The following is a 12,691-nucleotide window of genomic DNA, read 5'->3' as shown; positions in this document are numbered from 1 at the left end:
TGTCTGATTTACCTGTGTACTGTCCAAATGGATTCTGTCATTTGTTTTGGGGGAAGGAGTGTCTCCATTGTTGTTGTGTGTCCTGTGTTGTGTTTACAATGCTGTTGGCATCTGGCGGTGCTTCTCTGTGTATGTGTTTTAGACATCTTGCTGCACACTAAATTTCCTTTTCTAAAAATAAATAAAGTGAAACTTGACTTGAAACTTGGACATGTGTTACATTTTCTCGAAAATTTGACGTGTTATTTGATGCTGTTTCACTGAAAGACAATAACAACCATCAGCTCATTTCTATAATATACTGGCAACAAGGACTGTCTTACCTTTTCATTTGCTGTTTCGTTTCTGCTTTTAATCTTGCTCTAAATTTCCACAGGAAAATGGCATCTTGGGCACAGTGGTCCTTATCATCTTATTAATAGAGTTACTATACATAACATCTGGCAAATAATGGGTATATAATACAATGCATATATCGGATATGATATGTGAACTGATACAGTGAGGATTTCAATTAGATCTTCTCTCTCTCTCTCTCTCTGTTTCTGTTTTTGTCTCTTTTTGTTATCTGTGATCTTTAGGATTTGTCTGTTACCTTGGAGTTCCATACAGCAATGGCATGGGCTGTAATGACAGGCCTGGCTCCAACCTCCCCCCATGCTATCCATGTGAAGGAGGCTCTCAACAGAGCAGGTAAGTATTGGACACACAGACATTTCTTACAGGAGTAAGAGCACAGGACACACTGTTACACTGACAAGCTAATAGAGAATGAAATACTGAACCTGCATGTAAATAGCAAAGACCAAACAGTTGCGATGGATACTGAGAATCCCTTTCAGCTGTGTTGTTACTGGACAAGTTCTAGAACACTGACAGAATGTGCTGTGACCCCTCTTCCCCCAGCGAGAGAGACCAGGGATGCAACCCATCCGTGCCACTGCCTCTCTATGAGAACCAGAGTATCATAGAGCAGCCGCTGGACCTGTGGAGCCTGACTGAAAAGTATACCTGTGCCGCAGTCAGGATTCTTCATAGTGCAAGATACTGTCTCCCACCTCTGCACATTTGGCACTAAGGTTAGCATGCAAACTAGCTAGCACCGGGCCAGCCCTTTTGCGTTACCACCTTGTACCATGTGTGTTACTGTATTAAATACAATGCAAGTCAGTGAAAAAGCTGTAGTCTGATCTCTGCGGAGCTGAGACAAGCTCCTCTCAGCTGAGCCAAGGGCCCAGCTCTTTTGCGGGGTATATTTACCGGCTAAGAATCTCTAATTTAATGCTGCAGCTGTCTCAGGGCAAGTCCACTCGCTATCAGGTCTTGTGACGGCCAGTGAGGTCAGTGCTGAGGCTGCAAAACAAGCTCACATTCCTCTTTGTTTTTTTCTTCTCCAGGAAACCACAACTCCTATCTTTGGTTATTGAGCTTTCTGTTTTGTTTTGTTATGTTATGTTATGTTATGTTATGTTTTTGCTGTTCCCATTCTGCTCTTGTTAGAATTAGTGGCTCAAGGTCAAAAGTCACTGACAGCATTGCATACAGATGTTAGTATTGCAAGCAGTCACAATCTGCTCTTAATAATGAGTGGCACTTGAATGTGATGACTCAAATGTTGCTTGATGACATTCCATGTCCCCACACAGGGAGAGGAAGCAGCCATTCCTGTTGTATGTGGCACTCGCCCACATGCACGTGCCACTGGCTCATGGGGGGGTGGCTGAGGGCGAGGGGGTGTACGCAGCCACCCTCCGGGAGATGGACCGACTGGTGGGCCGACTTGACTGCTGTCAAGGCCACATCGGACCTCCTTGGCAAGGAAAACAGCCTCATACTGTTTACTGGTGTGTTTGTGGATAATTTATTCAGGCCATTTGTTATTTTTGTCATGCGATGCACAGCTCAATGATAGTGGCCAATATTGTGTCATGTGCTGGAGGGATCTGCCTGTGCTGCTGCCCTTAGTGATAGAGGCAAAGTTGATTAACTCCTAGGGGCTATTCTATCTCATATCTTATTAAAAATATATAAGTGCCACATTCTATTAGCAAGGCATTTTATCGTTATGACCACATACTCCATTTCCCCAGCATTTACAAATATAGACATCTATATAACATAGCCATACTCAAAGATTCTAGTGCGCTAGAGCTTTCTTTCAATTGAGACTGCATGTGATACCGTTTGCCAGCTGGCAGTAGCTGAAACATACTGGGGCAAGGGTGGCTGGGGTCTCTATTTATTCTGTGGGCTTCACTGACGCTTCGTATGGTGTACAGGGGCGTGTCTACGGGGAGGCTGGGGGAGGCAGTGCCACCCCAGAGATAAACCCTGCTCCCCCCCTGAGAAATTATCTGCGACAGGCAAAAATGATCTGCGGTTTGCAAGAAAATCAATGCGAATTTACATTAAATGTAATCATATTTAGGCCTACATTTTGTACTGCTCTGCGTCCATCTCCACACCCATTACTCGGGGGAATATCTCAGGAGTGTTTCACTCAACACATGGCAAACCATATATCAAAATAAACAGCAGACCTAACCGAATACGGGGATATAAAGCATTCATCTGTACAATAAGCCATTCCCAAGTAATCCAGTTTTTAAATTGCAGCACATTTCTACTTGGTCTCCAACTTCGGGCTGTAATTCTAACGTAATAGCTCCCAAAAATAGTGATCTACTGCTTGAATATTGTGTTCTAGTTCATCATATGAAAATAAGTTCTGCACTTGTTTGGTTTTTGAACATTTATTTCAACGAATTACATGGAAAACATAATGAATTGCAACCACATATCCTTATGTATTATGCGCTACTTTCGACTAGCCTAAAACCATGTAAAATGTAAGACAAAATTAAAATCACAGAGCAGCACAGCCAAACTAACAACATGGGAGGGCGCCATTGTGAACCCACGGTGGCCTACTGATCTGGAAAGATTCCAGCCAACACAACAAGTGGTGCCCTGCTGAGATACTGAGGAGACATTAGAGTAGGCATGCAGTAAGTGAAAGGTTGATGTAAGTGTGTATGTGTCTGTGGTTTGTCTGTTGTGTTTGTCAGTGGTCTGGACATCTTCCCCACCCTCCCCTCACTTGCTGGTGTAGATCCGCCCAAAGACAGGAAAATCGACGGCATCGATATGACGGACATTCTGCTGGGAAAGACAGACACAGGTCGAAAGGTATGGCTGATGTGCATTAGAATCGAATGCTGTTTTGTCAAGTCCCAGACACTTGTCATGTAATTGTGTTTCCGATGTTTTTGGGAGTGTTTTCCCATGTTCAAAAATATTAGTTCTTTTACTCCATGTGGTATTGCTGAAGCCTCTATGTCTCTGTCTGCAGAGTGTCTTTCATCCAAATAGTCTTGCTGTGGGTAAAACTGGCGAGCTGCAGGCAGCGCGTGTGGGCCCTCACAAAGCCTTCTACCTGATAGGTCTACTCCAGTCTACTCACCTTATACTCCTAACTGCTCATACAGGCTTACTGTTTCAAATAAAACTTCACATTTACCAAACTTATTTGAGTGACAACTTTTTTGCAATTGTTTTTTTCTGGTTTGATGTGATTTAATTACATTTCCTTACTGTGAGGGATATTATTTTCTTTTGATGTTATGTTAAACTGTATCAACATACTTGTACCTGACCAGGTGCTGCTACAGCTTGTGGTGGAGGAGCTGGTCAGGCACAGCTTCACGACCCGCCGCTCATCTTCGACCTGTCCCGTGACCCGGAGGAGCGCTCCCCTTTGGACCCGTGGAGTGCGGAGTACCAGGCCGCCCTGCAGGCTGTGGAGAGGGAGAGGGAGGTGCTGCTGTGGGACATCGCCAACGATAACGTCTCCACCGCCAACTATGCCAAGAAGCAGGCAGCAGAACCCTGCTGCAACCATTCACTGTCAGTCTGCAGGTGCAAGCCGCTCACACTCAGCTGAGAGGCTTAACGTGCAGGAATACTCAAACATACATCAAAACATGCAAATGTGCACTGATATCCGTCTCGTAGACAGAGTTTGTCCCAAACCATGAACAGCTTCATGGTTAGTTATGATATAAGTAGACATATAGGAAAAGGAATAGATTTTTGTAATGTATAGTTTTGTAATGACTTAAGACACCAGATTTATCAAGTTGAGGGAGCATGTGAATGTTTTTTCCCCCAATTCATTGTTTACAGTGAAATCATATGCCAACCCCTCTAAAGGTCTTGGTGGTGTTTTCTTTTAAATAAGCCATTATTGAATTCCCTCACAATACTTTTACATTACCTCGGCTCCTAATGTTTTTGTGTTACCTCAGAATACTTTTACATTCCCACACAATACTTTTGTAGGTAACACTCCAAAATAAGGTGCCATAATAAATAGCAAACTATTAATTACCTAACCCTTTGTTAATATTTGTTAATTGTTACTAAAATATCTATTTGGCACAAGTTAATAGTTTTTTCATCATTAATTAAATATTAGTTGTTTGCATAAAATCTGTATGTTAATGTTTTAACAAATCTATTAACTAATATTGTATTAATATATGTTAATAGTTAACTAAATATATTTTTGGCACTAATTAACAGTTATTTCTTACATCATTTAAATGTTAAATGTTTATTTACAAACTATATGCTAATATAAAAGTTAATGACATATTATTATTTATCTAGCTTTTCTGATTAGCTTTGTGGATAATTTATGGAATTTATGGTTTATGGCTTTATGGTCTTGTGGGGTGTATAAGGCACCCTACTGCCAGTGGTTGGTTGTGTGAGAGTTTGCACTCCTCTTCTTCCACTTCATCGTTATTGGATACCTCTGTGGTTGGCTGTCCTGTAATTGGTGACTCTCTGTCTAGTGTTTGAAAGTAGTGTACTCTTTGCCTTTGGAAGTACTATTTGGTTGCTGCTTGAATTTGGTGAAATTCAGGGGAGGGGGGTGTAACAGAGTTAGAATGTAGTTTAGTGTTTGTATGTGATTTTCGCCGTAATTAAGCAGTTTTATTGAGATTGGTATTTTGGAGCCCCCTTTGGAGAAACGCTATACTGCAGCTCTGCTGCGTTTTGTCCTTGTATTGTTGCCATAGCCGATCAGAAGCGGTATGCTTTGCATTGCGTAGGTTAACTGTATAAAGCTCTCCCCACTTTGTTTTAATTTTGTAACTGTAAAATGTTGTTTAAGTTGAAAACTTTGATATACCACCTGTATTATGTTACTTTACATGTATTGTTAAGATTTGGGTGCAATTCTAGCAACTTAGGGTACGTTCAGACTTAACGTCTTTTTCTGACAAAAGAAGTTATGCAGACCGCTTTTTCAGTTTGAAAAAAAAATCTGCCAGCGTTCTTGTTCCAAAAAGCAGCCGGAAGCGTCTTTTTTTACATTACATTACATTACATTACATTACATTACATTTGGCTGACGCTTTTTTAACCAAAGCGACTAACAACATGGTAAACAGTAAGTTTTAGAACAATTCTCACAATTTTAGGACAGTTTAAAAAAAAACACATTAGAGTACAGTAAGAATAAGTGCGTCGGTGAGTGCTGTATTTTAACAGTTACTTGTCAGTTTAACGGCTGGTGAGTGCTAGGATCAGTAAGACTTGTTGTAAGTGTTGCTATGAGAGTAGATGTTCTCTAAAGAGCTGGGTCTTCAGGAGTTTTTTGAAAGTGGAAAAGGATGTCCCTGCCCTTGTAGGAACTGGCAGTGTGTTCCACCAACGAGGAACAACAGATGAGAAAAGTTTGGATTGGCTTGAGCGTACCGGTGGTAGAGCTAGACGTCGTTCGTCAGAGGAGCGCAGCGGTCTGGAGGTAGTGTAAGTCTGTATGAGGGCATTCAAGTAGGTGGGAGCAGAACCGGAGACTACTTTGTAGGCAAGCGTTAGAGACTTGAATTTGATACGGGCCGCCATAGGTAGCTAGTGTAGCTGGATGAGCAGCGGGGTAACATGTGCCCTTTTGGGTTGGTTGTAGACCAGGCGCGCCGCCGCGTTCTGGATCATCTGAAGTGGTTTCACTGCGCAGGCTGGGAGACCTGTCAGGAGGGCATTGCAGTAGTCGAGTCGTGAGATGACTATTGCCTGAACCAGAAGTTGGGTAGCATCTTGAGTCAAGTAAGTCCTGATTTTCCGTATGTTGTAGAGTGCGAAACGGCATGACCGGGCGACTGAGGCAACATGATCTGAGAAGTTTAGTTGGTTGTCGAGAACAACTCCAAGATTTCTTGCAGTCCTGGTCGGTGAAACAGACAGGGAGTCAAATTTGATGTTGATGTCGTGGTGTATGGTAGGTTTAGCTGGGATGACCAGCAGTTCAGTCTTTGAGAGGTTCAGCTGGAGGTGGTGTGCCTTCATCCATGTAGCTATGTCTGAAAGGCAATCTGAGATCCGTGTTGAAACCAGGGGGTCGTCAGGTGGAAAGGACAGATAGAGCTGTGTGTCGTCTGCATAGCAGTGGTATGAGAAGCCGTGCGAACGGATAATCTTTTTGCGATAGACAAAGTGACTAACGTTACGTGTGGGTACCAAATGTCGCGGAAGAGAAAACTCACGTTGGCTATTGCTTTTGGTATGTTATGGTAAAGTTGTGAAGTCAAACAATTCCCTATGCTCAGACACTAAAACGAGTCTCTCGACCGGTGTTCTGTCACCTTCTCCATTTTTTACTTGGTTGTCATGGGAAACCACAGGTCTCGGTAATCTGCTTGTGATTGGTCATCTGTAAAAAAGACAGCATGACGTATGGCGTTTTTCCGCTAGAAGTTGAACATTTCTCAACTTCTGAGCTGCAGAAAAAGACGGTTGCAGTCGCGTTTTAAAAGAAGCCGACGACTTTTTTGAAAACACGGTCTACTCCATAGGGTTATAATGTAAAACGGACGCCGGCAGCTGAGAAAAAGACGCTTAGTCTGAACGTACCCTTAAGAACGTTTATTAATGACCGGTTCCGGAGCCGACGAGAGTGGCAGCATGTCGAGGTAGATCCGTGTCTTTGTGTTTTTTTACCGTCTTTGTTTACTTTTTACTAAGCAACTTTTTTTGGATTACGCACTTTGAGGAGTGTTTTCATTCTATCCTATGGATATGGATCTATTACAATGCTCCAGCGGCAGCAAACTTGTGTACACAAGGAATCAGCTGCTTGCAATACGACGGAATGCTGGTAGGGTTCACGTAAACATCCCGAAGGAGCTGTGGTGCTTTCAGGGGTGCAGAGCGGGAGTCAAAGTGAGGACCAGGCGTCGGGAGAAGAAGTGGCAACACAAGCCCTCAGTTCCTTCGATGGTTATGGGAAACGGGAACTCACTGGCCAACAAGACTGACGAACTGGCTGCCCTGGTAACAAATCAGAAGTTGTACAGGGATTGTAGTTTGCTATGCTTTACGGAGACGTGGCTAACAAGCCATATCCCCCCGGCTAACATTGAGCTGCCCGGCTTCAGTGTAGCTCGTTTGGACAGAGACAATAAACTTTCTGGCAAAAAGAAGGGAGGCGGACTGGTGCTATACATAAACAACAGATGGTGCAATCCCGGACAGTGACATGTTACAGTGAAGGAGACTGTACATGTTACAGTGAAGGAGACTGTATGCTGTAAGGATGTGGAGTTACTAGCGGTCAGTCTACGACCATACTACATGCCGAGAGAGTTCTCGCACGCCATTGTTGTTTGTGTTTACGTTCCGCCTCAAGCCCTCCCGGACACAGCGTGTGACGTCATTCACTCTACAGTCGCTAGGCTCCAAACTCAGCACAGTGATGCCTTCTTTGCGATCTCTGGTGATTTCAACCACATTACACTGGATTCCACCCTCACAAACTTTTACCAGTTTATTGACTGCCCAACTAGGAAAAACAGGACAATAGACCTCATGTATGCAAACGTGAGGGATGCTTACAGTGCCACCCCACTGGGGAAGTCGGACCATAACCTCATTCATCTTCAGCCAATGTACAAGCCAAAAGTTCAGAGGCTACCAGTTGCCACGCGCACCTTCAGAAAGTGGACACCAGAAGCGGATGAGGCTTTGAGAGACTGCTTTGAGTCCACTGACTGGAGTGTGCTACTGAATGGAGAGGACTTAGAGGAGGTCACACATTGCGCTACTGACTATCTGAACTTCTGTATGGACATTGTTGTTCCCACAAGGACTGTACGCTGCTATCCAAATAACAAGCCTTGGATAACCAGTAATGTCAAGACCCTCCTCAATAGGAAAAAGATGGCGTTTAAAGAGGGGGACATGGCAGAGCTGAGGCGACTACAGGGGGAACTCAAGAATAAGCTGAAAGAGGCTAAGGCGGACTACAGAAGGAAGATGGAACAGAAGTTGCAAGAAAACAACATGAAGGAGGTGTGGGACTGTATGAAATCCATCACTGGCCTTAAGAAGAGCAGCAGCTCTGTGGAGGGAGACCTGGACAGGGCGAACCAGCTGAACCACTTTTACAACAGGTTCAAATGCCCTGCACCAGCTCCAGGTACTGCTCTTGTTTGCGTGCCCGCCCTACCCCCACCTCCCAGTCTCCCAGTCTCTCTAGCTCTGCATCCCGGGGACATCCAACGATCTGAGCCCCCATCACCCCACGCCCTGCCCTCGCCTGATGCCTCCTTGCCTGTGCCTGTTGAGCTGTCCAAGACTCTGGTAACCTTGACAGGGACATCAAGGAGGTGGTCATCCCCCAGCCCCCACCCCACCTCATTACCAGTGCAACACTCACCCCCACCATCACTGGATGCCATGTGGGGGAGCACCCCTCCCCCACATGGCGACCACGAACAATGAGGTGACAACGACTTCAGTCAACAGCCATCAGACACACAGACCCCAGATGCACTCCCCCTCCCCTCCCCTCCCCCCCTCCACCATCACTGCAGATCAGGCTATCGCACCTCTCCCCCACATGGTGACCACGAGCAGTGCGGCAACAATGGCCTCAGCCAACGGCCATCAGTCTCTAGCCACACGACAACCCTCTCAGAAGCACCCCTCCTCCTCCTCCCCCTCCACTCCCCTCATCCCCCCCATCATTACAGCTTCCGAAGTAAGTTATCTTTTAAAAAAACTTCATCCTCGGAAGGCAGCCGGGCCTGACAGACTGTGTCCAAGGCTACTCAAGGCCTGTGCTGCTGAACTGGGGGAGCCACTCTTATCTTCTACACAGGACACATTCTCACCTAGACAAGGGGAAAAGTGCTGTGAGAATCATGTTCTTTGATTTCTCAAGTGCTTTTAACACCATCCAACCCCTCAGACTGGGAGACAAGCTCTTGCAGATGGGTGTGGACACTCACCTGGTAACCTGGATTACAGACTACCTGACCGAGCGACCACAGTTCTTCAGACTGAAGAACTGTCTCTCTGACACTGTGATCAGCAGCACCGGAGCGCCACAGGGAAATGTGCTCTCTCCAGTCCTGTTCATCCTGTACACATCTGACTTCTGCTACAACACCGAGTCATGCCACATGCAGAAGTTCTCTGACGATACTGCAATTGTGGGGTGTATCAGGGACGAGCAAGAGGAGGAGTACAGGAGCCTGGTGGAGAACTTTGTGCAATGGTGCAAACTCAATCACCTTCAACTCAACACTTCAAAGACCAAGGAGATGGTGGTGGATTTCCGGAGGTCTAAGCCCGCTCTGCTACCAGTCTCCATTGATGGGGTCAATGTGGAGGTGGTAAGCACCTACAAATATCTGGGTCTCCACCTGGACAATAAACTGGACTGGTCAGCCAACACTGATGCACTCTACAAGAAAGGGCAGAGCAGGCTGTACTTCCTGAGGAGGCTGCGGTCCTTCAATGTGTGCAGCAAGCTCCTCAGGATGTTCTACCAGTCTGTTTTGGCCAGCGTCCTCTTCTATGCAGTGGTATGCTGGGGAGGAAGCACAAAGAAGAAGGATGCTGGGCGACTTGACAGGCTGGTAAGGAAGGCTGGCTCTGTAGTGGGAGCTGAACTGGAGTGCATCACTTCAATATCTGACAAAAGGACCCTGAACAAACTGATCAACATCTTGGACAATGAATGCCATCCACTCTACAGCACTATTAAAAAGCAAAAGAGCTTGATCAGCTGGAGACTTCGCTCACTGCCATGCACAACTGAAAGGCTGAGGAAGTCATTTGTCCCCAGGGCCATTGAACTGTTCAATGCTTCACTAAAGGGAAGAGGAGAGATAGACTTCGCTGCTTAGTCTGTCTGCCTCTCCACCCTCTCCATGTTTGAGTACTGACTGCCCACTACTGCTTTACTACTGTTTTACTACTGTTTTACTAATGTCCACAGCCTAATGTTTTTACTACTGTTTTCCTGCTACACTGTTTTTCATGCTATATTAGCACACATGATCAATGGCTTCTGCTTCAATACTGAATGGCTGTAACCCTATTACCTCAACCTGTTCTTGCACTGACATAGTTTTTTTTATAGTTTTTTATATTACCTTGTCTACATTATACTTTACTCTCCTATTTGTCCATATTATTTATGCTGGTCTCTAGACCTTATTATTGCACTGTTGCACTGTTGGACTAATGTTGAACTACTTTTTGCACCTTCACCATGACACTCACTCTCTTGAGCACCTTACCATGCACACATAACTAAAGGACTACTGTTGGACTACTTTTTGCACCTTCACCATGACACTCACTCTCTTGAGCACCTCACCATGCACACAGAACTACAGGCCCTGTCACTACAAGTGTCTCATGCTCGATCACCCTCAAGCACACTGGATTTTTTACATTTATTTATATAGTATATTTAGTATTTAGTTGTGTTAGTTTTTCTCATCTCCTACTGTCTCTATTGTACAGTAGTGTTTAGTTATATGTTTATACTTATACTTATATTTACCATTTCTGCTGTAAGTGCATGTTGTGTGTGATGTCTGTATGCTACTGAGACCCCCTGAATTTCCCCTCAGGGATCAATAAAGTATCTATCTATCTATCTATCTATCTATCAATCTAATCTTTTCATTATGACCATGAGTTCATACACACTGAGTCTAACGTGACTAGCTGTAAACTCCGCTAGCAACTTTCCATGCATTCAGTGTAGTTTTGCTTAGTGTGCATGGAAAGTGCAATTCAGTCTAGCAGGAAATGAATGTACATTTAGTTTAGCATTATGTTTATGCATTACCTCCGTATGGTCTACGTCTGTGAGTGTTTAGTGAGTCTCAGAATATTAATAAACTGTCGTTCTGTGCACCTGAACATTCCATGTCGCATGTCTCCCTTGCTAGTAGGGCTGACAGTAATGGTATAGGAATGATGCATGTAATATAGCCCATTCAACTACTTGTTGTTTTGTTTTAACTTTTCCTAAAGGAATAAATGTGATATTTTGGTCTCAGTCCCTTCACCGTCTGACTTTATATATTACTAATATATTAATTAAGCTTAACCAACTTTATTATAAGGGGCTCCACACTGATAGCTATATACTACTAATATATTAATTAAGCTTAACCAACTTTATTATAAGGGTCCCCCATACTGATAGTTATATATTACTAATATATTAATTAAGCTTAACCAACTTTATTATAAGGGGCCCCACGCTTATAGCTATATACTACTAATATATTAATTTAGCTTAACCAACTTTATTGCAAGCGGTTCCGGCGCCGACAACAGTGGCAGCATGTCAAGGTAGCTCCGTGTTTTTTTCTTGAATTTCCCCTTGGGGATCAATAAAGTATCTATCTATCTATTGTAAGGGTCCTGTGGAGAGCGGTTCATATTGGGATAGGCAGAAGCACAGTTTAATGTTCTCTCACACTCACTACTTCCACTTTCAGGAGGAAATGCAGAAGTACTGGAAGGAAATGTGCTTTGCTTGAGATGGTTTATTGTGAGGGAAGTGTATGATCGATGTTATCCCTGTAGGTCATTAATGGTCATTAAGGTCACTGCTCTCTAGCGGAACACGGGAGTATTCCAAGAACAAAAACTATCTGCTTACCCTTGATCTCTGGGTTGATTTACCCTCAGATGGGGAAACTCGGGATTTTGGTTCCAATACAGTTGGTATTATTATTCATTTTTTAATAACTGGCTACTATTATTAATTTGCTGTACCAGTCAATGAGATTGAAAGCAGTAGATTCATTTAGAAATATTTCAATAGGCTATTGAATACTGTTCAAAAAAAGTGGTGATATATATTCGGCTACTGAACACATTTAGATTTCCGAAATGGCTGAAACTGTGATGCAGTATGTGGAAGTGATGCAGTGAGATGTTGTGGTGGAGTGTGTGCCATGGAGGAAGTGCAAAAAGTGAACAATGCTAAGCTTATCACCAGAGCAAAAATTATCAACGCTCTTTACTGGATTGTGTGAAGCAGGTGATGAATATTGGAAGCTGGACACTAGACACAGTTGCACCAGTACAAGTGAAAAGCCCAGCTTAGCCCATGCAACATCATCCACTCTTGCCATCACTCCTGTATCCTACCTTTGACTGCTGAATAATGAGCTACATCCAGCATTTGTATTTTGCTACTGTAGGGCCTCAGAGCAGAGATAAGAAAATAATAACCTATTCCTACAACAATTCTAGCTAGCTTCTGATGGCTATCAGGACAACAAATGCAGTAAGTATTTTTTTAGGTTCTGTGATCAACAACTTAAGACACTCAACTAGTTTCAAATATAAATCTAGAGGC

At 43.9% G+C, this 12,691-nt stretch overlaps 1 pseudogene; it reads left to right on the top strand.

The window, feature by feature from the left end:
- Nucleotides 1-450: 450 nt before the first annotated feature.
- On the top strand, nucleotides 451-4,317 carry LOC121700713 (annotated as a pseudogene).
- The last annotated feature ends 8,374 nt before the right edge of the window (nucleotides 4,318-12,691 follow it).

The sequence above is a fragment of the Alosa sapidissima genome, chromosome 24 (assembly GCF_018492685.1).
Source record: "Alosa sapidissima isolate fAloSap1 chromosome 24, fAloSap1.pri, whole genome shotgun sequence".
Classification (NCBI taxonomy): Eukaryota; Metazoa; Chordata; class Actinopteri; order Clupeiformes; family Clupeidae; genus Alosa; species Alosa sapidissima.
This window is presented reverse-complemented; position numbering and strand designations above follow the sequence as displayed.